Source organism: Periplaneta americana, chromosome 2, assembly GCF_040183065.1.
Source record: "Periplaneta americana isolate PAMFEO1 chromosome 2, P.americana_PAMFEO1_priV1, whole genome shotgun sequence".
NCBI lineage: Eukaryota > Metazoa > Arthropoda > Insecta > Blattodea > Blattidae > Periplaneta > Periplaneta americana.
This window is the reverse complement of record NC_091118.1, coordinates 14,180,080-14,206,756: the sequence shown is the minus strand read 5'-3', so window position 1 is coordinate 14,206,756 and position 26,677 is coordinate 14,180,080. Positions and strand designations below refer to the sequence as shown.

Here is a 26,677-nt window from a genome sequence, read left to right as displayed (position 1 = left end):
ATATTTTAGGAGGTGCTAATATGCATCAAAATAAGAAAAAAAGTCTAATAAACATGGGCCCTACAACACATACTTTCTGAGATCTGAACACTTGTTCATAGGAGAAGCTCAATGTGACGTCCATTCATGGGAATGCATTTTTCTGCCCTACAATACAGCAGTCTACCAGATAATCATACCGTAGATGACACCCCTGGCATGGAATACTGGTACGTCGCAAGGAATACTGAAAAGAAAAGTTTGGTTGCGGATATGAGCGGGGTTCAGCAAAGGTGGTGTTGTGAATTTTCGTAATCAGCATGTGTGGGCTGATGAAAATCCCCATGCAGTTGAAGAAACAAGGCATCAGCACCGATTCTCAATCAACATATGGGCAGGCGTTCTTGGGCATAGATTAAGGGCCATACGTGCTAGCACAGAGAATAACTGGGGCTCGTTATCAGGACTTTCTAATTAACGTATTGCCTGCCTTGCTGGAGTATGTGCCATGTCAGCAAAGACTACAGATGTGGTTCATGCATGATGGCACACCAGCACATTTTTTTCCGCAATGAGCGTGAACACCTGACGCTGACATTTCAGGACCGCTGGATTGATTGGGGAGGCCCCACACCTTGGCCTGCTCGTTCCCCAAACCTAAATCCCCTAGACTTTTGATTATCAAGAACAACCAGGTCAATTTCAAAGAGTGCGTGATTCCTTAGCCGAAGGGTAGAGGAATGTATTGCCATGAATGGACGTCACATTGAGCAACTTCTATGAACAAGTGTTCAGATCTCAGAAAGTATGTGTTGTAGGACCCATATTTATTAGACATTTTTTTCTTGTTTTGATGCATACTAGCACTTTGTAAAATATTGGATTTTTTTTTCTTAACACCCTGTATAAATGTTGTGTAATTAATGTTATAATCAGATTGCGGCACAGGGTACAGGAACGCATTAAGTTACGAACGCACTGACCACTGTGTTGTGTAGATCGAGGGGAATGGGAGATTGAGAGTGCAGTTACTTCTTGCTTCAACATGTAAACGTTTAGTCACAACACGACAAAATAAATGTTCACGTTTACAAATATAACATATACAGTGAATTTATAGTACAAAAAATAATTGCCTAACATTACATGTTTCAATTTACATTATACTGTACAAGTTTTAGCAATATAAAATAAACATTTGCGTGTGAGCAGAAAAGAAAAAAAAAAAATACAGTACTTACATAAAACACGTTTCTTCACAATTCAATGCACCGAATTACAAGAAATATTATTGAAAGGGATGCTGGCATGTACCAACATTGTACACAAATCTCCATGAAATTCTTTTTAATGTTTTATGTCTGATTTTAATGTTAAAGGCCAGTTTTGACTGTATAATTAAATATTTTCCAGGTACCTTTTGCTATTACACTGCTTTTGAAAGAACCGAGTTCTATCTATCCTTATACTTTTTTTTTAACAAATTGGAAAATTCAGTGTTTTTTTCCTCTAATAAGAAAATATTTCTTTCAGAACTTCTCTATAAGTTCTGGTGCTTTTCATTTTCTACATGTTCCTCAGTAGTATGAATTATAAAACAGCGAAATTAACACTAACACAAATATGCATGTATAAAATAATCAAATAAATAAATGAAAAGAAATAAAATATATTTCGGAAAACGTATTATTTGACTTTCTTGTGTTAAATGTTACATTACCTCGTTAACATGTTTCAGTCTGCTATTGGCCATTTTCAGAACTGGTTGTTGTTGGTCTTGGCGTCTTTTGTTTGTGTTTCCTGTGAGGATGTGTTTGTGTAGTGTAATGTGGAGTCAAAGAGTGTGTGTGTTCTGAAATTGAGTTGTGTGTTGAGAATTTCTGTATATTGATAGTGTAAATAGTAAAAGTAGCGACTTATAGTTAGGCTATACATAGTGTAAATAATTTAAATTGTAAATATTCGTGTAATTGTTAACGTGGTCCATATTTTGTTCTGCTCCACTTGACGAAACAAGAGTAGCGCGCATCGTCCACTTAAAAACTCCAGCAATATTTAATCTTGTAGCCTCGTGGGACAAAGCACGGCCCCTACATATAACTATCTGGCCAGAGTCTAGCTTTATTTAAATGTTTATTTCTAAAATATGATAAACTTTCTACTTGTAACCTTTTCCTGTGTAATATAGTAGTAGTAGTAGTAGTAGTAGTAGTAGTAGTAGTAGTAGTAGTAGTAGTAGTAGTAGTAGAGTATTTATTTATTTAACCTGGTAGAGATAAGGCCGTCAGGCCTTCTCTGCCCCTCTACCAGAGGATCACAACTATAATATGAACAATAAAATTACAATTAATATTAAATTTACAATTACAATTACAATATACATTAAAGTACGACAAGATTACCTGATTAATGAAAGCTAGACATTTTATCATAGAAGTTAAGAACAAAGAATATTTTTGTATTTACTGAATTACAAATTAAACCTACAATAACAAAATCCTATAGTGATGAAATTACCGGATATTGAAATATTTTGTGATAGATTAAGAGAACTATTTACAAGAAACCATGTCTGAACGAGTCTCAATTACTGACCAAGTGCCTAGTAAGTTTGCGTTTGAATTAAATTTTATTTCGACAGTCCCTGATGCTAGCAGGTAGCGAATTCCAGAGTCTTGGCAGGGCTATTGTGAAAGAGGATGAGTATGAGGAGGTGCGATGGGATGGTATTGTTAGTATTGTTTCATGACGAGAGCGTGTGTTCAGATTGTGGTGGGATGAAAGGTAAGTGAAGCGAGACGACAGGTACGAAGGAATAGAAGAGTTCAAGATTTCGAAGAGAAGGAGAAATGAATGCAAATTTCTTTTCTTATCTAGTTTAAGCCAACCTATTGCTTCCAGGGATGGGGTAATATGATCATATTTACGAACATTGCTTACAAAACGTACACACAAATTATGAGCACGTTGAAGTTTCGTTTTGTTGTCGCTGGAGAGGTCAGTCAGTAAAATGTCAGCATAGTCAAAATAGGGAAATACAAGTGTCTGCACAAGGGACTTTTTTAAGCAAGAGGGGAGATGAAAATTTATCCTTTTCAGTACAGGGATAACAGAATATACTTTTCTGCAGGTTTCTGCAATATATGGACGCTTGCTTTAGAAACAATTTATTTCCCATGTTAAATTGCCTTACACACAGCTTGTGTGTTAACTGGTATTTTTCCTGGACTGTACGTGATAAATAGTTAAACAAGAGAACATCTCTGCGTTGCGTAATTAGAATGTAAGGAACACACGTTCAGCGATACGCAGATTCATTCATAGAGTACGGTTATGTAACAGAACCTTTTATTGGGTTACTACGTCAAAGTGACGTGAACGTCGAAATGGACTGAATATTACAACTACGTACTCAGAGTAATAAAGATTATCCTATACTTACGTAGCCTGCAGGGAGTTCCTGGAAGTAGTCAGCGACTGAACTTCAGGGGAGAGGATGGTATTTTTTAAAACTTTTTTCCTTTTTGGTGTAAAATATTAATTTTTTATATGTAGAGACCTCATAGCTGTGGCAACTCAACCAAATAAAAATATTTTGAAAAAAAAAAATTATTTGGGGGCCCAAATTTGAAAAAAAAATACCCAATGCAGGTTTGTACTAAAACCGATATATCTAAGCCGTTTTTAAAGATAGATTCAAACAGTTTTTTGCAATGTATTTGCAAAAGAATATTCTACAAACTGTCTGGAACAGAATTTTGATATTAGTCCCTACGTTTGTAAAATAAACAATTAAAATTGAATAACAATTTTCTGATTTCCTTTCTTGCAAACAAACGGACGTATTTTTAAAATGAAATCAATTAACAAAATTCTGTTACAGACAAAAGTTTTCTAATAATCTAAAGAATGTGTGTTCTAAATTTCATGCATGCATCTTTAATAGTTCAGAAATTATATCCATTTTTGTCTGGCAATGTAGCAAAAAAAGTGAAGTTACTGGAAACCGATAAAAGCGGGCGTGTGATTTAAAAATCCATAGCGCAGAAAGTTAAAAAATGACGTCTCAACATCCGATAAGGGCACAAATACCCACAAAATGTTATGCAATGCAGTCCACACATATCAAAGGGTATTTTAAAGAAAATTCTTTTTTTTTGAAAATTTAATTTACCGGAAACAACAATAAAAGTGGGCGAGTGATTTAAAAATCCATAACGCAGGAAGTTTAAAAATGACGTCTCAACATGCGATAAGGGCACAAATAGCCACAAAATCTTATGCAATGCATTCCACACATATCAAAGGGTGTTTTAAAGTTTTTTTTTTTTGAAATTTTAATTTACCGGAAACAACAATAAAAGTGGGCGAGTGATTTAAAAATCCATAACGCAGGAAGTTTAAAAATGGCGACTCAACATCCGATAAGGGCACAAATATCTACAAAATTTTATGCTATGCATTCCACACATATCACAGAGTGTTGCAGAGATTTTTTTTTAATTTACTCATTTTTCACCAAAAAATACCATCTTCTCCCGTTCAAAGCTCATGGATAGAGAGTAGATCAAAAGCAGTCGAAATGTGTTTCTTAGGGGTGCACAACACTTTTATTTGACAGGGTTGTAGCGAGAAGTATTTTACCTATCTGTATATTTGTTAGTGATGAAATTTTATTTCAAATGAACTAACGATAATATAGTCGTGTGGTACATACATATATTAAAATTTGTTCCATAATGCTTAAACAGGAGTTTCGTTGTATATAACTACAGAAAAGCAATTCCCATGTATAGTTACACACTGCTTATACAGGAACATAATTTTATTTTTACTTCAATTTTTATTGTACCTGAGTTTTTTAATGTACTTCACTCCCACCCCTTCTATTAATGAAGTTCAACCGTCCTCCACACAGATCCAAGACCGCATATACAGTCATAGTAGCCTTACGGTCATAGTAAACAGTACGTTCCAAAAATATGTTCGCGTTTTCCAGTGACGAAAGAGCTTTCAATATTGAATCATTTTCGCGCAGGTAGTCGTCCATTTGCCTACGTCGCATCCCGGTTTCCCCCATCCGCTTCTATTCGCCTCTCTGTAAAGGCTAGTGGCTGGGCTGTCTTAGTTCTTTTCTGAGAACATTAATTTCTGTTAGGAATTGGACGTCTACGTAATATTATACAGCTGTTTAAAATAACTTAAATAAAAGGGCCTCGTTAAGTAATTAACTGTCACATGATTTCCTCCCTTTCTACGATCCTGCGACATAATCACTTGGACGGACAGTAGAAGAAATGTCAGAGTAATTTTATCTGTGCGGGTCGGGCAGAAGTGAAGATTGAATTTACAGTACGTAAGGTAATCTTTTATAGTAGGTACAGAATTATTTCAACATGAGTTACTAGTACGAAGGACGAAACTGGTAATTGGGATTAGATACAATAGTCTATAGTGCGATAATATGCACATTAGAACTGAAGCCTGTATCGAAATGAACGGCCACCATTTAAAAAAATCCATATTATGATTATTTTTTAATTTAACTTCATTCTCTATATTGTACGCTAAAGTACTGTAGACGTCCGCATGGACAGCTCAGTTCTTGAGTAAAAACACTCATTGTTAATACTGTACTGTATTTTGATTAAACAAAAACCTAATGAAAATGATCAAACTCAAAAGCGCAATATTTCCTAGTTTACGTAAATGGATGAACTATTTTTCTTCCCTCCTATACCTAGTAAAGTGATTTGTTTGTATATTACGACAGTATCATCGAGCTCCAGTCGTGGAAGGGGGTAGCAAACGGCGTTGAATCGGAGGTATAGCCAAGTTAATATTAAAAATGTTAGTAAAAATAAAATGATGTCCCTGTATATCCATCGTTTATGCATGGTTTATTATTAACATTTTCTGTCCCAACTCTGTGTAGGTTTCGTATAAAAATTATACAGAGTTTATCAGTAAGAAATATGTATATTTCAGGTTATAAGCATATCCTGAATTTCTTTAAGTACCACACTAAATATGCCAAATTTAGCCATAATGGCTAATGGCTAAGTCTGGAGGTCCTCCCGCAATCGATGACAAGATAGTGTTCTCTGATATCGGAGCAGATCCAGAAGCTTAATGCTTGTACAGGGACATCATTTTATTTTTACTAACATTTTTAATATTAACCTGGCTATACCTTTGGATCAACGCCGTTTGCTACCCCCTTCCGCGACTGGAGTTCGATGATACTGGCGTAATATACAAACAAATCACTTTACTAAGTATACTCGTAGGAGGGAAGAAAAGTAGTTCATCCATTTACATAAACTAGGAAATATCGCGCTTTTGAGTTTGATCATTTTCAGTAGGTTTTTGTTTAATCAAAATACAGTACAGTATTAACAGCGAGTGTTTTTACTCACGAACTGAGCTGTCCATGCGGACGTATTCATTATGCAGTGTATATTATACTGTCTACAGCACATTAGCGTACAATATAGAGAATGAAGTTAAATTGAAAAAATAAATAGGCTAAATATGGATATTTAAACACATTTTTGAAAATGGTGGTCGTTTATTTCGATACAGCCTTCAGTTCTAATGTGGATATTATCGCACTACAGACTATTGTACCTAATCCGAATTACCAGTTTCGTCCTTCGTAACTAGTAACTCATGTTGAAATAATTCTGTACCTACTCTATAAAGAGTACCTTACGTACTGTAAATTCAATCTTCACTTCTGCCCGATCCGAAAAGATAAAATTACTCAGACATACTATCTACTGTCCATCCAACTGGTTATGTCGTAGGGTCGTAAAAAGGGAGGAAATCACGTGACAGTTAATTACTTAACGAGGCCCTTTTATTTAAGTTATTTTAAACAGCTGTATAATATTACGTAGACGTCCAGTTCCTAAGAGAAATTAATGTTCTCAGAAAAGAGCTAAGACAGCCCAGCCACTAGCTGGCGAATAAAAGCTGGTGGGGAAACCGGGATACGACGTAGGCAAATGGACAACAGTACCTGCACGAAAATGATTCAAAATTGAAAGGTCTTTCGTCACTGGAAAACGCGAACATATTTTTGGAACGTACTGTTTACTATGACCGTAAGGCGGTCTTGCATCTGTGTGGAGGACGCTTGAACTTCATTAGTAGAAGGGGTGGCAGTGAAGTATATTCAGAAACTCAGGTGCAATAAAAATTGAAGTAAAAATAAAATGATGTCCCTGTAGAACAAGCACTATTGTATTTTAAACAGCTAGATCGTAATAGGCTTTATGGCTACACTCATGAAATTCATTTATATTTTTATATGGCGGTTTCTGCTGAATAATCCCTGTACACAAACGATTCTAGGAAACGAAATAAATGAAATGAAGAGATGCGGGTGCCGCCATGAAGGTCCACATGTTGAAGGACATGAGATGAGGCACAGTAAGCAGATTACGGTCCTGCAAGAAAGCGGGTTGGCTTTACTCCACTCCCAATTTGCTGATTCACACTTCGAAAAGCGCACGATTGACGCCTTAAATGTAGTCAGCTTCAGGAATGTGATGCATAACGAAGGGAGGGAATCGCTCACATGACAGAAAAGACGAACAACCTTCTTCTTGTCTTATTCTTCTTTAATTATCTTTCCTATTCTTTAATTTACTTTTATCTTTTTAATTTTCCTCTTCGTACCTTTTCATCATCTTCTTTTTACATTTTTCTGTTCTCACTGAATGTCTATAATCATATTATTATTGAATAATTTCAAGGAAAAATTGTTCCAGAGCCGGGTATCGATCTCGGGACCCTTCGCTTAGGCCACGAATGCTCTTCCGACTGAGCTACCCCAGGAACCATACACGACACCGTCACAATTCTTCCTTTATATCCACACAACACACACAATTGGCTGACAAGACGCCAGAACCCAACTTTGAGTGCACACAAATTCTGTGTGACTTAAATTGTGGCTTCCTGTTAACGTACTTCCAGTAACGAATGTATTATGCAAATCTGGCTTTCAGGTAGTAGTTCCCTGTAAAAGAGGTTTGAATAATTTCAAGGAAAAATTGTTCCGGGCCCGGGTATCGATCCTGGGACCCTTCGCTTTAAGCCAGATTTGCATCATATTATTATTATTATTATTATTATTATTATTATTATTACTATTGAAAAGTGAAAAAAATTAAATACCTTGGATCAACAGTAACAAATGAAGAGTCCACTGCAAGAATGATGGATGTCACTTTCTTGTCGAAAATGAACCAAGACTGTCAATGCATAGCTTAAGACATACAGAATGTACATACAGAGTTATATGGCATTAACACTGATAGTCATTGTCCAGTAATGATCGGAAAATCACAGTTAAGCTTTGAGCGCTAAGCATTTCAAACTTTCAATTGCTTCTCCTGCAAAATGTATTCCAAATCACATACATCATTCTTGCAGTGGATTCTTCAAATATAAATGACACTCTGGAGGAAATTAAACGCAGAATAAGTATGGAAAATACCTGTTATTATTTGGTTGAGAAGCTTTTATTACCCAGTCTGCTCTAGAAAAAGTTATATTACCGGTTGTTCTGTACGGTTGTGAACTCTCACTTTGAGAGAGGAGCAGAGGTTAAGGGTGTTTGAGAATAAGATGCTTAGGAAAATATTTGGGACTAAGAGGGATGAAGTTACAGGAGAACGGAAAAAGTTACACAGCGCATAACTGCACGCATTGTATTCTTCACCTGACATAATTAGGAACATTAATTCCAGACATTTGAGATGGGCAGCAGGGCATTTAGCACGTATGGGCGAATCCAGAAATGCAATAGTGTGTTAGGTGGAAGATCTGACAAGCAAACGTTCTGATGGGGGCAGATAAAAAAATATTTTTTTTTCTTCCACCATGTTAATAATGTCAAAGAAGTGCTTATACAAATTTTGGCCACTCGACCGCAATTACGAGATCCGTAAAAAATAAGTTCGCCAGGGGCGCTAACAGAAAGAAAACACAATTTCATTGGACAAATTTATTGAAACGGACACAGTAATTGTTGAGCTATTTTTCAGCATATTTTCCATCGGAATTGAGACATTTCTCATGTCATGGGATCGACAGAGAGAGGTGCAGACGCAGTCAAACGCTGGTTCCGATCTGAGACGGCTGACTTCTACGACACAAAAACTGATCCCAATGTATGACAAATGTCTCAATACCAGTGAGGGTTATGTTGACAAATAGCGCAACAATTGCTGTATCTGTTTCAATACATAATTCCATGCAATTGTGCTTTTTTTTATAAACGGCCCCAGGAAAAATCACTTTGTGGACGGCCTCGTAATTGCGGTCGAGTGGCCAAAATTTGTATAAGCACTTCTTTTGACATTATTAACATGGTGGAAGAAAAAAAATTGAATTTTTTATCTGCCCCCATCAGAACGTTTGCTTGTGAGAGGAAAAGACGTTTGGGGAGGCCGAGACGTAGATGAGAGGATAATATTAAAATTAATTTGAGGGAAGTGGGATATGATGGATTAATCTTGCTCAGGATGGGGATCGATGGCGCGCTTATGTGAGAGCGGCAATGAATCTCGAGTATAGCCAGGTAACGAATCCGGAACCTCCTGGCTAGCAAACAAGCTAACGACAGACCCTAGGAGGTGATCGGTCTTATATCTAATAAATATATTTTAAACGCGTTTGTGTTTTCAAAATTTAAGTTCCTTTCAATAAATTTACGTATCCATATCTTCTCGTACAATACTATCTCATGAGTGGTGAAGTCAAGTGTACTGGCTGCATGGAATGGATTAAGGACACAGTCTGGGAAGAGCGGTCACCCCAGCTAGCTGTAAATTGACACGCCGTGCTCTGCATGCTGCAGCTGCAAGCATTCTTACACTGCAGCACGTACTATTGGCCGGTTATAGTAGCCAGCGTGCTGGCGCGTTCAATTTGACCTCATTGAGACAATTAGCGACGTACAGCCAGGCCAGCGAGTTGGACGTACACGTCGGTACACTCACACTGGCTTGAGGGCCACTGCTACAAATCAATGTTAGTTACCTACTAGGTTATTCAACTATGTACATGGCATTTTTATGGACAGCGATCTAAATTGGAACACTCGAGTAACAGACATTTGCAAAAAAATATTTTCTCAACTTCACTCCTTGTTTCACGTGAAAGAATTTCTACCACTTAGCCTAAAAAAGAATCTTATTCAGACGCTTGTAATTCCCCATTTTGATTATTGCGATTCCTTGCTAGCTAATGTATGATGACGCAGAATATCTGCATGGAAATATCATATGTACTTCGGTACATTAAAATAATATATATGATATGCGTAAATCACTTCGTGATTTAAGACGGCGCTTATTCCGTCGGATCCCGGTCAACTAGTCACTCATATCGAGTGCACCTCAGCACATGTGTGGACTTCGGTCCTGCGTTCATAGACATCTATGACGTAGTGCAGAGGGCGGCCACTAGAGGGAACCCAAGAGTTGGAGCTTAATCTGAGACGATTCTGACCGGCGTCGGGGTTGTATCCGGTGTGGCTTAGTAGATAAAGCATCAGCACGTAGAGCTGAAAACCCGGGTTCAAATCCCGGCGCCGGAGAGAATTTTTCTCCGTTCCATTACTCTTTCATCGTATAACTAATGTAAGTTCACTCTTAGCTGAAAGACTACAACGTGTTCATAATGTGTGCATACGATTCATCTGCAATACTCGTAAATTTGACTATATAACACCTTCCCTCCAGTTACTTTCATGGGTGCATTTGAAGGAACGAAAAACAATACATTCACTGTCTCTTCTGTTTAGAATCGTGCATACTTCTACTCCGAATTATCTGTTATCGCGCTTTCAATTTCTTACAAGTCTTCGAAATCGACATCAAACACTTCTTTCTATCCGTCATCATAGAACGTCTTTATACTCATCCTCCTATACTGTAGAAATACCTCACCTCTGGAATTCGTTACCTAATGACGTCAGGGACTGCCGGACTTTATCACAATTCAAAATTAAATTGGAAAATTTTGTCTTAGTTAACGTTTTTAGGTATTGCCAGAAGTATTGACTTGTGTTTTTTTTTCTTTTTATTTTTCTAATCTAGATTAAAATTGCAAGTTTCTTGCTTATGTTAGTTAATTAGTTAGGATATAATTAATTATGATACTTAATCACTCATTTAAAGTTTGTGTGACTGCAACCTGTGTATATTGTTGTGTGGCTTTACTTTGTTTATAGTGTATTTTTTTCTGTTTATTTCTATTATTGTATTTGTATTCCTGGTGGTGTGGAAGAGAAGGCCTGATGGCCTTAACTACACCAGAATAAATAAATAAATAAATAAATAAATAAATAAATAAATAAATAAATAAACAGATAAATGAATGAATGAATGAATAAATGAATGAATGAATAAATAAATAAATAAATAAATAAATAAATACAAGGTTCACCCTCTCGTAAGAAAAAATAACGCAAAGAGGGAATGTGGAGGATAGACAAGAAATGATGAATGAATGAGTGAGAGAGAGTAAATGAAAGGAGTCAAAGAAGGAAGAAGAAAAATGAAACGAGAAGGAATTGAAAAAAGGATGAAATACAGGGAAAGATAGAAGAAGGAAGGAAGGAAACTAAAGAAAACGCATAAAAATAAAAAAATAGCATTCATTCATTCATAGTTTTCTTCTGAAGGCAGGTCTTTCACTGCAAACCCAGCATTCTCCAGTCTTTCCTATTTTCCGCCTTCCTCTTAGTCTCCGCATATGATCCATTATCTTAATGTCGTCTAACATCTGATATCTTCTTCTGCCCCCAACTTTTCTCCCGTTCACCATTCCTTACAGTGCATCCTTCAGTAGGCAGTTTCTTCTCAGCCAGTAACCCAGCCAATTTCTTTTTTCTCTTTCTGATCAGTTTCAATAACATTTTTTCTTCACCCACTCTTTCCAACACAACTTCATTTCTTAAAGAAAACATAAAGCTGGAAATAAAGAAGACTGGAAGAAACGAGATAAAAAAGAAAGGAAGAAAGAAAGAGAAACAATAAAATGAAAGAGGGAGTACATGGAATAAACAGTAGAGATATATAGAAAAGAGGAAAACAGACGGAGAGAAATATACAATAAAGAAAGAAAAATGCAAGGAAGGAAGAAGGAAGAAAACTAGGAAGTTATATAAAAAAAGAGAAAAGCAAGAATGTAAGAAAAAGATAAGAAATAAAAACAAGAAACAAAAAAGGAAAGAAAAATATTACACGGAAGGAAGACAAAACCAAGAAAGTAAGAAAAAGAAAAAGTAAAGAAAAAATAAAAGAAAGGACAATAAATAATATAAGAAAGAAGGAAAATAAAAAGCAAGAAAGAAAAGAAAGAACTAATACAATAAATAAATACTACACGGAAGAAAGAAAAAAGCAAGAAAGAAAAGGAATGGATAATAAAATAAATGTCCCAAATTTTTTGCCCGCCAGTGTACAAGAAAGAAATAGAAAAACAAGAAAGAAAAAGGAAAAAAAAAACAAATATATATTAGACGAATGGAAGAGAAAACCAAGAAAGTAAGAAACAAAAAAGAAATAGCATAATAAAAAAAAGAAAAAAATAATATACGAAAGAAAGTCAACAAACAAATAATACAAGAAATAAATAGAAAAACAAGAAAGAAAATATTAAACAAATTTAGAAGAATGGAAGACAAAACCAAGAAAGTAAGAATAAGGAAAAGAAAGAAATAGCCTAGCAAAAACAAAGAAAGAAAGAAAAAAATAAATAATATAAAAAATTAAGGAAAAAGCAAGGGAAAAGAAATAATACAAAAAATAAATATAAAAGCAAGAAAAGAAATATTAAACAAATTTAGAAGAATGGAAGACAAAACCAAGAAAGTCAGAAAAAGGAAAGGAAAGAATTAGCCTAATAAAAGAAAGAAAGAAAAAAATAAATAAATAATATAAGAAAGAAGAAAAAAAGAAATAAATAATATAAGAAAGAAAGAAAAAAAGAATGAATTTATGAATGAAAGGTAGGAAGAAAAAGAAGACAAGAAAAGGAAGAAATAACACAAGAAAGTAAGAAATAATGCAAGAAAAAAGAGATAAAGGAAATAAGGAAGTAATAAAAGGAAGTAAGAAAAAATAAGAAACTAGGGAATAATGCAAGAAAGTTATAAAAAAGAAAGAAAGGAGTAATACAAAAAATGAAGCAAAATTAAAGAATGATTGAAGTAAGACAAGGAAGTAAAGAAAGAAAGTTACAAATAATTCAAGAAATAAAGAAGAAAATAAGAAAGGAAGGAGAATATGCAAAATGATAAATATTGGAATTTAAAAAGAAAATAAATAGTGAAATGGAAGATATAAACATAGGGGAGTGAAGAAACTGAACTGTACTGAAGTTGTAGGTTGATTCCTGGTGCAGCAAGGTTAAACCAATAGCAGAGACCGATATTAATTATGTATGTTAAACGAACACAATGGTCTACATTGTTCGCCACGTACAATGCTGTTCCTAATGACTACAATGAACACGCACTTTGTGTGTGGAATCACATGCGTAACCTTCCCCAGGAAGCAGTCTGGGAAGACAATTAAGAACGCACCAGAATACTTGAGAGACCGGAGAAAATTGCTGCACTTCCTGTGCCGACATCCTGCAACACCCACCCAATTGATGAATTTAAGGGTGGTCAGTGCGCGTACCCTGTGATCAAGACATGACTCACAGCGAGGAAATTAATGTCTGCTAATGCATGTTATCAAGACGCTACGATATGCAAGAGGCTCGTCTTCAAGGAAGTAGACGACGCAGGAGGAATAACAACTACTTCACTTTGCAGTACGGCTGTCATTTTAGGCGACAGACAGAGTAGTTTTTTCCTAGTCGTTCTTATTTATAGTCAGTGGAGGAGAACTTTTTTACTAGGAGACCAAGGCTCTGTGATGTATCTTCTTCTCTTCACACTGACAAGAACAGAATACACTTCTAGAGTCATCGGTAGTATTTAATCAGTTAGTCGTTCGGCAAGGCAAGTAATTCAGTCAGGAAGTCAAACAAGTCAGTCAGTAAATCGAGCGAGTCAATCAGTCGGCTAATGAAGTTAATCAGTCAGCAAGTGAAGTTAGCAAATGGAATTAGCAACCAAGTCGAGTTAGTCAGCATGTCAATTCACTCAGTCAGCAAATCAAGTTAGTCAACAGTCGAATCAGTCAGTCAGGAAATCAAGTCAATCAGTCAGTAAGTGAAGTTAGTCAACATGTAAATTCACTCAGTCACTAAATCAAGTTAGTCAGCAAGTCAGTCAGTCAGCAAGTGAAGTTAGTCAGCAAGTCAATTCTGTCAGTCAGCAAGTCAATCATTCAATAAAATTAAGTTGTCAGTTATGAAGTCGAGTGAATCCGTCAGCTTATCAAGTCACTCAGTAAAGTCAAGTTAGTCAGCAAGTGAAGTTAGTCAGCAAGTCAATTCTGTCAGTCAGCAAGTCAATCATTCAATAAAATTAAGTTGTCAGTTATGAAGTCGAGTGAATCCGTCAGCTTATCAAGTCACTCAGTAAAGTCACGTTAGTCAGTCAGCAAGTGAAGTTAGTCAGCAAGTCAATTCTGTCAGTCAGCAAGTCAATCATTCAATAAAATTAAGTTGTCAGTTATGAAGTCGAGTGAATCCGTCAGCTTATCAAGTCACTCAGTAAAGTCAAGTTAGTCAGTCAGCAAGTGAAGTTCATCAGTCAGCAAGTGAAGTTAAACAGTCAGTAAGTGAAGTTAATATGACAGCGAGTGAAATTAGTCAGCAAGTCAGTTCAGTATACCAGATAGCAAATCAAGTTAGTCAATCAGTCAGCAAGTGAAGTTAGTCAGCAAATCAAATTAGCCAATCAGCAAGTCAAGTTAGTCAGTCAGAAAGTCAGCAAATAAAGTTAGTCAGTAAGACAAGTCAGCCAATCAATCAACATGTAAGTTAGTCAATCAGTCAGCAAGTGAAGTTAGTCAATCAGTCAACAATTGAAGTTAGTCAATCAGCAAGTGAAATTAGTAAATCAAGTTAGCCAATCAGTCAGAAAGTGAAGTTGGTCAACCAGTCAGCAAGTGAAGTTAGCCCGTCGCTCTAATTATTTATTAAGTTAGTCAATCAGTCAGCAAGTGAAGTTAGTCAGTAAATCAAGTTAGTCAAATAGTCAGAAAGTGAAGTTAGTCAGCAAATCATGTTAGTCACTCAGTCAGCAAGTGAAGTTAGTCAGTAAATCAAGTTAGTCAAATAGAAAGTGAATTTAGTCAGCAAATTATGTTAGTCACTCAGTCAGCAAGTGAAGTTAGTCAGCAAATCAAGTTAGTCAATCAGTTAGCAAGTGAAGTTAGTCAGCAAATCAAGTTAGTCACTCAGTCAACAAGTGAAGTTAGTCAGTAAATCAAGTTAGTCAAATAGTCAGAAAGTGAATTTAGTCAGCAAATCATGTTAGTCACTCAGTCAGCAAGTGAAGTTAGTCAGCAAATCAAGTTAGTCAATTAGTCAGCAAGTGAAATTAGTCAGCAAAGCAAGTTAGTCAATCAGTCAGCAAGTGAAATTAGTCAGCAAATCAAGTTAGTCAATTAGTCAGCAAGTGAAGTTAGTCACTCAGCAAATCAAATTAGCCAATCAGCAAGTCAAGTTTGTTATTCAGCAAGTAAAATTAGTCAGTCAGCAAGTAAAGTTAGTCAGTAAGTCAAGTCAGCCAGTCAGTCAACAAGTAAGTTAGTCAGTCAGTCCTCAAGTAAAGTTAGTAAGTTAAGTCAGCCAATTAGTCAGCAAGTGAAGTGAGTCAATCAGTCAGCAAGTGAAGTTAGTCAATCAGTCAGCAAGTGAAGTTAGTCAATCAGTCAGCAAGTGAAGTGAGTCAATCAGTCACCAAGTGAAGTGAGTCAATCAGTCAGCAAGTGAAGTGTGTCAATCAGTCAGCAAGTGAAGTTAGTCAATCAGTCAGTAAGTGAAGTTAGTCAATCAGTCAGCAAGTAAAGTTAGTCAATCAGTCAGCAAGTGAAGTGAGTCAATCAGTGAGCAAGTGAAGTGAGTCAATCAGTCAGCAAGTGAAGTTAGTCAATCAGTCAGCATGTGAAGTGAGTTAGTCAGAAAGTGAAGTTAGTCAATCAGTTAGCAAGTAAAGTTAGTCAATCAGTCAGCAAGTGAAGTGAGTCAATCAGTCAGCAAGTGAAGTTAGTCAATCAGTCAGCAAGTGAAGTTAGTCAATCAGTCAGCAAGTGAAGTGAGTCAATCAGTCAGCAAGTGAAGTTAGTCAATCAGTCAGCAAGTAAAGTGAGTCAATCAGTCAGCAAGTGAAGTTAGCCAATCAGTCAGCAAGTGAAGTGAGTCAATCAGTCAGCAAGTGAAGTTAGTCAATCAGTCAGCAAGTGAAGTGAGTCAATCAGTCAGCAAGTGAAGTGAGTCAATCAGTCAGCAAGTGAAGTGAGTCAATCAGTTAGCAAGTGAAGTTAGTCAATCAGTCAATAAGTGAAGTTAGTCAGCAAGCCAGACAGTAAGTCAAGTGAAGTTAGTCAGCAGTTCAAATCAGTCAGTCAATTAGTCAGCAAGTCAAGTTAGTGAGAAAGCCAGTCAGTTCGTGGCCAGCAATCAACGTGAAATAGACAATCTTACCAGATAGTACATTACAGATCATTTGCTGCTAGTTACATCCACTTATAAATCCCTTATGCATTACGTTGTCTCACCGTCGCTGGTTATACATGTCTCAGTGAGTGCAACCGCTGACGTTACAACTCGCACATGCATCCCGTTTATTTCCATGGCAATTTGTTTGACAAATTCAACACAGCCAGGCGGGCCGTGACGTAGCCACATGTTTAATGCAGCGCGGCGACTGGCTTATTTGAATCTGCCGGACGGCGTTGTCATGTGTGAGCTCAGATGTTTGCACGTCGCTTCTCATTCCCTGCAAAATCCTCTCCACTCCACGTAAACATATTTTGCTTATGAATTCCAAAATCTGTGGGCAATTCAGTTGAATTCAACTCCGTACAAATTATCTAAACCTAACACTACGACGTAAATAGGATTTTCCGTGGCACTACAGCCCTTTAAGGGCTCAGACCGACCAGCCGGCTGCTGGCCTCACGTCTACATATCGAAGCAGAGGTGGACGATCATCCAACCGGAATGAAGGTATCGTGTGGTTAGAACGATGATAGCTGGCTTTCGTAACCGGATTTTGGTATCTATCTTCGCTCCCCAAGTGCATCACGATGCTGGGTGTGCACTGGTCGAAATTGTATGAGAAAATTTCTTCCTCCATTAGGACTCGAATCAGCGCACATTCAGTAACGCGAGTCCTAGGCAAGATGCTTTAGACTAGTGGTACTGTGCTCCAACTACGAGAAAGTCTCTGCCGGATGAGACGAAGGGGGATAATGCTGTGAATGAATGTTGATGTCATAAGGTCACACACACGTGGGTACTCTTATCTCTATTGGCTAGCTCTCACAGCACAAACCATAACATTGATACACACATATTGATACTACCCTAGTTACAAAATTAGATCACAGTTAATCTCCTGGTCTTTTAATCTCTTCATACAGGAAATAACATATGCAGGAGAGCGGATGGTTTTTAAACTGGCGTTATAACGGTAATATTATTTATCTACTTCGTTCCAATAGATGACGCAATAGTAAGCACATTCCTTTCACGGTTGATCTCCTGGTTGGAAAACAGTATTCAATCTACGGTAGGCCTAGGCTGGGGGTGCAGGGTTGTCTCAAAGAGTATGCATTCCACTGAATAGCTAGGCCTATGTAAAAATGCTGACTTGCTGCTATAACATTTGCTGATAATTATTGCACTTTACATGTTTTCTTTTACAACATCAATTCTTGCTTTTGCATGCATCATAAATATTTTATAGTTCATTACTTTTATTATTGCATCAATAACTATTGTATGATGATAATAATAATAGTAATAATAGTAGTAATAATGGTAATAATAATAGTAATAATAATACTAGTAATAATAATAATAATAATAATAGTAATAATAATAGTAGTAATAATAGGAGTAGTAATAATAGTAATAATAATAGTAATAATAATGGTAATAGTAGTAATAATAATAATAATAATAATAATAATAATAATAGTAGTAATAATAGTAGAAGTAATAATAATAATAGTAATAATAATAGTAGTAATAATAATGGTAATTGTAATAATAATAATAATAATAATAATAATAATAATAATAATAATAATAATAATAAATTTTGCATACGACATCAGACATAGTCTTTTGTTATATCTTATGTAATTGCAATGAAGTTTGGGAGTAGGAAGGTAAAAATAAATGTATTTTGGGGGTAAGCTAGCAAAAAAGATTGAATACCACTGCCTTAGACCACGACGCCACGGCGCGAGACTAGGATTCCCATACATCCGTCGCTAATTTGTTCCGTGTCCCGAAAGAGGTCTTCGGGACACACTTTTGTCCCGTATATAAAAATTAATGACTGAAAAAGCAAAACTGGGAATGCCAATAGCTATTTTATTATAAATATGTCTCCATCACTGTTGGTGACATTAGAATTCCCACATTGGTAACATTGGAGGCGACAATGAATGTATATAATGTTCTTCAAACAGTTCATACTATGAGAACATTAAATCCAGACGTCTGAAGTGAGATGGGCAGGGGCTGTAGCACGTATGGGCGAATCCAGAAATGCGTATAGAATACTAGTTGGGAGATCGGAGGGAAAAATACCTTTGGGGTAGCCGAGATGTAGATGGGAGGATAATATTAAAACGGATTTGAGGGAGATGGAATATGATGCTAGGGACTGGATTAACCTTGCTCAGGATAGGGACCGATGGCAGGCTTATGTGAGGGCGGCAATGAACTTAGTTTCTTAAAAACCATTTGTAAATAAGTAAGTTCATACTATGGAGTAAACTGCTACCAGATCAAACATGGCTGAATTTCACTCGTATGATATAATAAAATTGTGAAAAACGTTCTGAATTCCAAAGGAGCCAGTGAATTGAAGTAAAATTCTTAAAAAAGAACAGTTAGATGAAGTCTGGGTGAATCTGTTCAAAGTGTTGATGGAAAACTCCCCAAATTAAAAAAAAAGGAGTGGTAGAATTCATTTTGTGTACCCCTGGTACAAATGCAAATGTTGAGAGATTGTTCTCCCGCAAGAACTTACTGTGGACTGATGAGAAAAACACGTTGCATATAAAGAAATTATTGTGAAATATTTTTTTAGTGAGAATTGTGTTGCATTTCATGACTTAATGCTTCACAACAAACAATAAGTTACAAGAAATCCATTCCTCAGAAAAGTATTGTATGAATGATTCTGGTTTGTAACAGTGTACGTTTTCAGTTTATTTTGTTCAATTTATCCTTTAAGTAAGTTGCTTAATCTATACTAATAATAAATCTGTAGCCAAAATTTTTCTGGTAATTTTCGATTTTCCAAAAATAATTGGTGTTAACATGTATAATTAACCATCCTGAAACCGTAAATCGCTTTTTTGAAATTTTTGTTTGTATGTCTGTCTGTCTGTCTGTCTGTCTGGATGTTTGTTACCTCTTCACGCGATAATGGCTGAACCGATTTATATGAAAATTGGAATATAAATTAAGTTCGTTGTAACTTAGATTTTAGGCTATATGGCATTCAAAATACTTTATTTAAAAGGAGGGTTATAAGGGGGCGTGAATTAAATAAATCGAAATATCTCACTTATTATTAATTTTCATGAAAAATATTACATAACAAAAGTTTCTTTAAAAATAATTTCCGATAAGTTTTACTCTATACAAAATTTTGATAGGACTGATATTTAATGAGATAAATGAGTTTTAAAATTACAATAACAACGCCATCTAAGACACTGTGCTGAAATAAAAACAAATGACTTCGTCTATAAGGTGCCTTGGACAACAATCGAAAGCTATTAAACATAGCATACAGAGAATGTTTCTGTGTTTGTATGAAGTAATATCGGAAGCTAATTAATTGTTTAATTATAATTTCACCATTAGAAAGTGTAGTTTCTCTAGATGGACATAATTCTACAATATTATTACAGTAACTTCTGAAACATATAGCAAGTAATATAAAGTATACATATTAAAACTAAATGATATGTCAATCTTCATTAAACTATGGTTGCATGTAATAAAAATTAAGACACAAGTTAAAGGAATTGTCATTGCACCAAATTATTACTCTCTGGACCAAAATGATCGCATTTTAATTATTTAAATACAATTTAAATTAAGTAACATATTAAACGATTTATCCTTCTATCAAACACGAATGTTCCCTGGATCAAACGTCCTCTTTTAATTATGTAATTACTTTATATTTATTTCTAACGGGTGCAGCGGAGCGCACGGGTACGGCTAGTTTTCAATAAGAAACTGTTGTAGTATCTCATTTGAATCTGTTGCCATAGCTACGCTTGTATGCAACCAGTGATACAATTATTTTATAGAGGTAGACCTACTCCCCTAACCTAGGTGGCTCCTATCAAAATGAGGGGAAAGTAGGCGGATTTACGTACGGAACATACTTACGATAGGGTGTTTTTATCACGTGGTACGTCCATAGCGTTAATGGAATTGGTGATAGATGCAATCTAGGAATCGCGATTGGTGACGAAGGGTGTTAAAGTTACAGAAACCTAAACGGGAATGAAGAGTATCAAACATGGAGAGTTTACATGGCAATGGCCTTCGATTGGTTAACTCTCCTATCGGATCGTTTCAGCTGGCGGTTCTTGCAAAAAACTTGCTTCACGTGATTCCGTTCTAGGGGTTAGAACATCTTTAAGATTAAAACCGTAAAGTCCACACCTGTGGAGTAACGGTTAGTGCGTCTGATCGAGAAACCAAGCGGCCAGGTTCGAATCCCGATAGGGGCAAGTTACCTCGTTGAGCTCCTTTCGTAGGTTTTCCCTCAACCCATTATGAGCAAATACCGGGTAACTCTTGGTACTGGACCCTGGACTCATTTCACCGGCATTATCACCTTTATTTCGTTCAGACGCTAAATAACCTGAGATGTTGATTCAGCTTCGTAAAATAACCCACTAAAAACATACAAAATTAATGTACCTTGAAATCTTGAACAGAGATGCAGTCCACACCTGTGGAGTAACGGTTAGCCCGTCTAGCCGCGAAACCAGGTGGCCCGGGTTCGATTCCCGGTCGGGACAAGTTACCTGGTTGAGGATTTTTCCGGGGTTTTCCCTCAACCCAATATGAGCAAATGCTGGGTAACTTTCGGTGTTTGACCCCGGATTCATTTCACCGGCATTATCACCTTCATCTCACTCAGACAGTAAATAACCTAAGCTGTTGATAAAGCGTCGTAAAATAACCTACTAAAATAAAAAAAAATAAAGAGATGCAGATTTTCGAGTGAGTGCACTATCTTAAACTACCTGCAGGCTATGTAAAGTCGAACTTCTTTATGTTGAATTTTCCACATTTTGAGGTAGTTCTAATTTTCCAACGGTATCGTACAGACAAATAGTGTTGTAAGTTGTCAAAATATGAAGGTGAAAATAATGTTAGTAATATGGCCAGATTGTTGCTGGTCATTCTCACCTTCAACCCCTTAGCCTCCCAAACATGTGACCCCACTGTTGTTCATATACGAGGCTCGTCCGAAAAGTAAGTTCCCTGGAACAGTTTACGGAAAGAAAACACAATTTCATGGAAATATTTATTGGAATAGATAAGGTAATTGTTGAGCTATTTTTCAACATATTCCCCACCGGAAGTGAGGCATTTGTTATACCGTGGGATCAACAGAGAGGTGCAGACGGCTGTCACAGACTGATTCAGATCCCAGGCGGCAGACTTCTACGACACAGGGATACAAAAGTTGATCCCACAGTATGACAAATGTCTTAATTGCGGTGGGGATTATGTTGAAAAATATCTCAACAATTGCTGTATTTTCCTCTGATTGAGGTTCTGGCTGATATGTACTCTGTTATCAGACAATACATCTCCTTTGACGATATGTATCAGAAGAAGAACAATTGTTTGTGTGCATCTGAAGTCTGATTAGTGTAATATGTAGCTAGTCAGCGATGCATGCAATGGAGAGGGAAAGAAACTAACCACCCTACTTCATTATCTCCTGGCCTAGTTTCCTCATAAGTGGTGTCTTGTTGGTATCACTTCTTAGGTTCAGACCTGTCTTGGGACAGCTGACTAAACAACAAAAATTACTGTAGCCGTTCCAATAAATCTATCATGAAATTGTGTTATCTTTCTGTAAACGGTCTCAGGGAAAATGCTTTCTGAACGGCCCTGGTATATTCAGTGACTCTGTTAATATAGCTATGAAATAATTAGTCATGGTGAGGATAATCCCTTTTGCCTTACAAATAGGCATCACCGCGGTCTTTCAACCCCGGTCTCACGAACTACAATTTTAAAGTTTCATATTGCTGTGGAAAATCCAAGGAGCATTGATAGTACTGCGGCTTTTACTTTTTTTTTTCATTGTATACAGGGTTAGTTAAAAGACCCGCACCACTTAAATAACTTTTGAAGCATGCGGTTCAGTGATATGAAACTTGGTATGTGAGGATAACCATATGCTAAGAACTCAATAATGGTATTACCGAGTTTTTTCTACTTCCGATTTAACCGGAAGTAACTCCAACTCTCTTATTTTAAATGGAACACCCAATATATATTTTTATTTTTGAATAGTGCTCATTAAGAGCTTTTCACAAAGTACCCACACTTGATACTTCTGTACAAATTCAGTGTTGCTAAGTCAAGAGAACAGAAAACTGTATCGAATATTAAAATAATAAAAGCACCACCTAATTAACTTTTGAAGCATACGGTTCAGTGATATGAAACTTGGTATGTGAGGATAACCATATGCTAAGAACTCAATAAAGGTATTACCGAGTTTTTTCTACTTCCGATTTAAGCGGAAGTAACTCCAACTCTCTTATTTTAAATGAAACACCCAATATATTATTTTATTTTTGAATAGTACTCATTAAGACCTTTCAAAATTACCCACACTTGATACTTCTGTACAAATTCAGTGTTGCTAAGTCAAGAGAACAGAAAACTGTATCGAATATCAAAATAATAAACGCACCACCTAATTAACTTTTGAAGCATACGGTTCAGTGATATGAAACTTGGTATGTGAGGATAACCATATGCTAAGAACTCAATAAAGGTATTACCGAGTTTTTTCTACTTCCAGTTTAACCGAAAGTAACTCCAACTCTCTTATTTTAAATGGAACACCCAATATATATTTTTATTTTTGAATAGTGCTCATTAAGAGCTTTTCAAAAAGTACCCACACTTGATACTTCTGTACAAATTCAGTGTTGCTAAGTCAAGAGAACAGAAAAGTGTATCGAATATTAAAATAATAAAATACTCCTTCCTTAACAAAAACAAAACAAAGCTAGCTCACCTTCTAAATTCTGTGTTCAAACTGGTAGCCCTCAGCTGCTTTACAATGTGTCACTCGATCATAGAAACCATTTAAGGAATGATTTAACCAGGATTTAGGAATATCTTGCACCACTTCCATTTTTATTTAGCAACACTGAATTTGTACAGAAGTATCAAGTGTGGGTACTTTTTGAAAAGCTCTTAATGAGCTTTATTAAAAAATAAAAATATATATTGGGTGTTCCATTTAAAATAAGAGAGTTGGAGTTACTTCCGGTTAAACCAGAAGCAGGAAAAAACTCGGTAATACCATTACTGAGTTCTTAGCATGTGGTTATCCCCACATACCGAGTTTCATGTCACTAAACCACATGCTTCAAAAGTTATTTAAGGTGCGGGTCTTTTAACTAACCCTGTATAATATTTAGTTTCTTATTTAAGTCCGATTTTTGTTTTCTTTTGATCTGGCTTGTCGATATATAGCCTACTATTTTCTTATTTTTTGCGTAAGATCAAGAAATATCATATCCATGGCTTCCATTCAGCATCGAAACTGCGCCTTAATTGTCGCGTACATAGCGGCAGTAATTAATTTTAATTGAATGGATGATGAAGCCATAACAAAGACGACAATCTTAACCTATTTCCTCCCGGTACACGACATCTGCAAGCTCTGTATAGAAGAACATGCGCTGCAACTTGGTCTGGAATTAACAGACATAATCAAGGAATCTGGCCTTTCAAATCTAAAATGAAATACTATATTCTAGATCCAGAGTCTTACTTATTTCGCTCGCCATGATGAATTTCAAGAAACTCTATTCCAAATCAGATTATTAGCAAGGTCATATGCTCCTACATCTAAGCAACGTCGTTTTCAAACACGTTTTATAGGTTACAAACTGGATCAAAGTGGATAAATGAAGGGTTCAGACCATAGTTGCCCGAGCGCCATTTATTCAAAACGGAGAAAGCAAGGGTTAAAGTTAAGTGAATACCATAGTTACTTACTTACTTACAAATGGATTTTAAGGAACCCGGAGGTTCATTGCCGCCCTCACATAAGCCCGCCATTGGTCCCTATCCTGAGCAAGATAAATCCATTCTCTATCATCATATCCCACCTCCATAAATCCATTTTAATATTATCTTCCCATCTACGTCTCGGCCTCCCTAAAGGTCTTTTTCCTTCCGGCCTCCCAACTAACATTCTATATGCATTTCTGGATTCACCCATACGTGCTACATACCCTGCCCATCTTAAGGGGAGGTTGTCAGTCCTATCCTCGCCGTGTTAAATTTAACAATTTCAGGTACACTTATCTCAGAAACTATTCAATCTACATCTATGAAAATTTGCACACCTGTAGTTGTGATCTTCCTTAACCTACTGACTTTTTCTTAATTTATTAGTTCAGCTAAAAACCAAAAAATGTTAATTTTGATCCAAATCAGCTTGCAACCTCCCCTTAAGCGTCTGGATTTTATGTTCCTAATTATGTCAGGTGAAGAATACAATGCGTGCAGTTCTGTGTTGTGTAACTTTCTCCATTCTCCTGTAACTTCATCCCTCTTAGCCCCAAATATTTTCCTAAGTACCTTATTCTCAAACACTTTAATCTATGTTTCTCTTTCAAAGTGAGAGTCTAAGTTTCACAACCATAAAGAACAACCGGTAATATAATTGTTTTATAAATTCTAACTTTCAGATTTTTTGACAGCAGACTGCATGATAAAAGCTTCTCAACCGAATAATAACAGGCATTTCCCATATTTATTCTGTGTTTAATTTCCTCCCGAGTATCGTTTATATTTTTTACTGTTGGTCCAAGATACTTTAACTTCTCCACCTCTTCCAAAGATAAATTTCCAATTTTTATATTTTCATTTCGTACAATATTCTCGTCACGAGACATAATCATATACTTTGTCTTTTCGGGGTTTACTTCCAAACCTATCTCTTTACTTGCTTCCAGTAAAATTCCCGTGTTTTCCCTAATCGTTTGTGGATTTTCGACCTATACTACCGCCTGTAAAAATTTGCGACACTTTTTTTAAACACCCTGTATAATAGCAGACATTGTAAACTAACAAGATGCTAGTGATGAAATATTTATGTGACATGATAAGGTAGACTGGTATTAGCTTGCTCTGCTTAAGTCAGTGTTCAAATTCACAAGTTGTGTTTCTCGTTTTCGTCGTCACATGGAGCGAACTCTGTGCTGTAGAATGTGAATGCCATCCCTACATCTCCGATTAGTTTCGCCACGCTGAGTTTATCTGTTTGCGAAGTAGGGAATGCAGAAAGTCCATCCTTACTATTTTAATCATACTCGGTGTTCCAGATTCCACAAATCCACAGGACGACAAAGGCGTAACGTTTACATGTCGTGGCTGAATTGGTAACGAGCAGTCAACTGGATATCTGTCTTGTTTGAATATCAGTGTTTAATTTCAATAGTTCATGAAGGACATGCACAGAGGAAGACAGGCAAACAACGAGACTGGGGGGGGGGGTAAAAAGGAGTGAAGTGAAATACAAAAATGGAGAGAGACGGAGAGGTGCAGTGGCGGAGAGAAATGACACGAAGAGAAATTGAGAGATGGAGAGAGACAGGATGATGAAGATAGAGAGATGAAGTCAGATGGAGGGACACAAAGAGATTGAGAGATACAGACAGATGAAGAGAGAAACAAAGAGATAGAGATTGATGGAGAGAAACTGAGAGATGGAAAGCAACATGGAGATGGAAAGAGACAAACAGACGGAGAAATAGAGACCTGGAGAGTTAGAAAGCGATGGACGGAGTCAGAACGCGGAGAGAAGCTGAGAGATGGAGAGCAACAGAGGGACGGAACGAGACAGACAGACTGAGAGAGAGATAGAGAGATGAAAGGATAGACATAGGTTAGAGAGCTAGAGTAAGGTGGAGGAAGGAAAAGAGAAAGAGACAGAGAGATGGACAGAGACGATGATTTGGAGAGACGCAAACAGACGGAGAGATAGAGGAAAATGGAGGCAGGCAAAGAGATGGAGAGAGGCAGTGAGATGAACAGACACGAAGAAATGGACAAAGACAAACAGAGAGATGGACACAAAGAAATAGAGAATAGAATAGCTTTATTTTCGCTGGCAAAGTTAAGGTCATAAGGCCTTCTCTTCCACTCAATCAGCCTTAATCAATACAATAAGTGACACATATTTAAATAATGTAAGTTACAAACAAGTAAGTTCACAATCGAT

At 36.4% G+C, this 26,677-nt stretch overlaps 1 protein-coding gene across 3 annotated transcripts in view; it reads right to left on the bottom strand.

Annotated features, from left to right (window-relative positions):
- The window catches only part of LOC138713786 (arginine kinase), a 436,319-nt gene that overhangs the window by 218,321 nt on the left and 191,321 nt on the right, over positions 1-26,677 (bottom strand). The window lies entirely within an intron of this gene.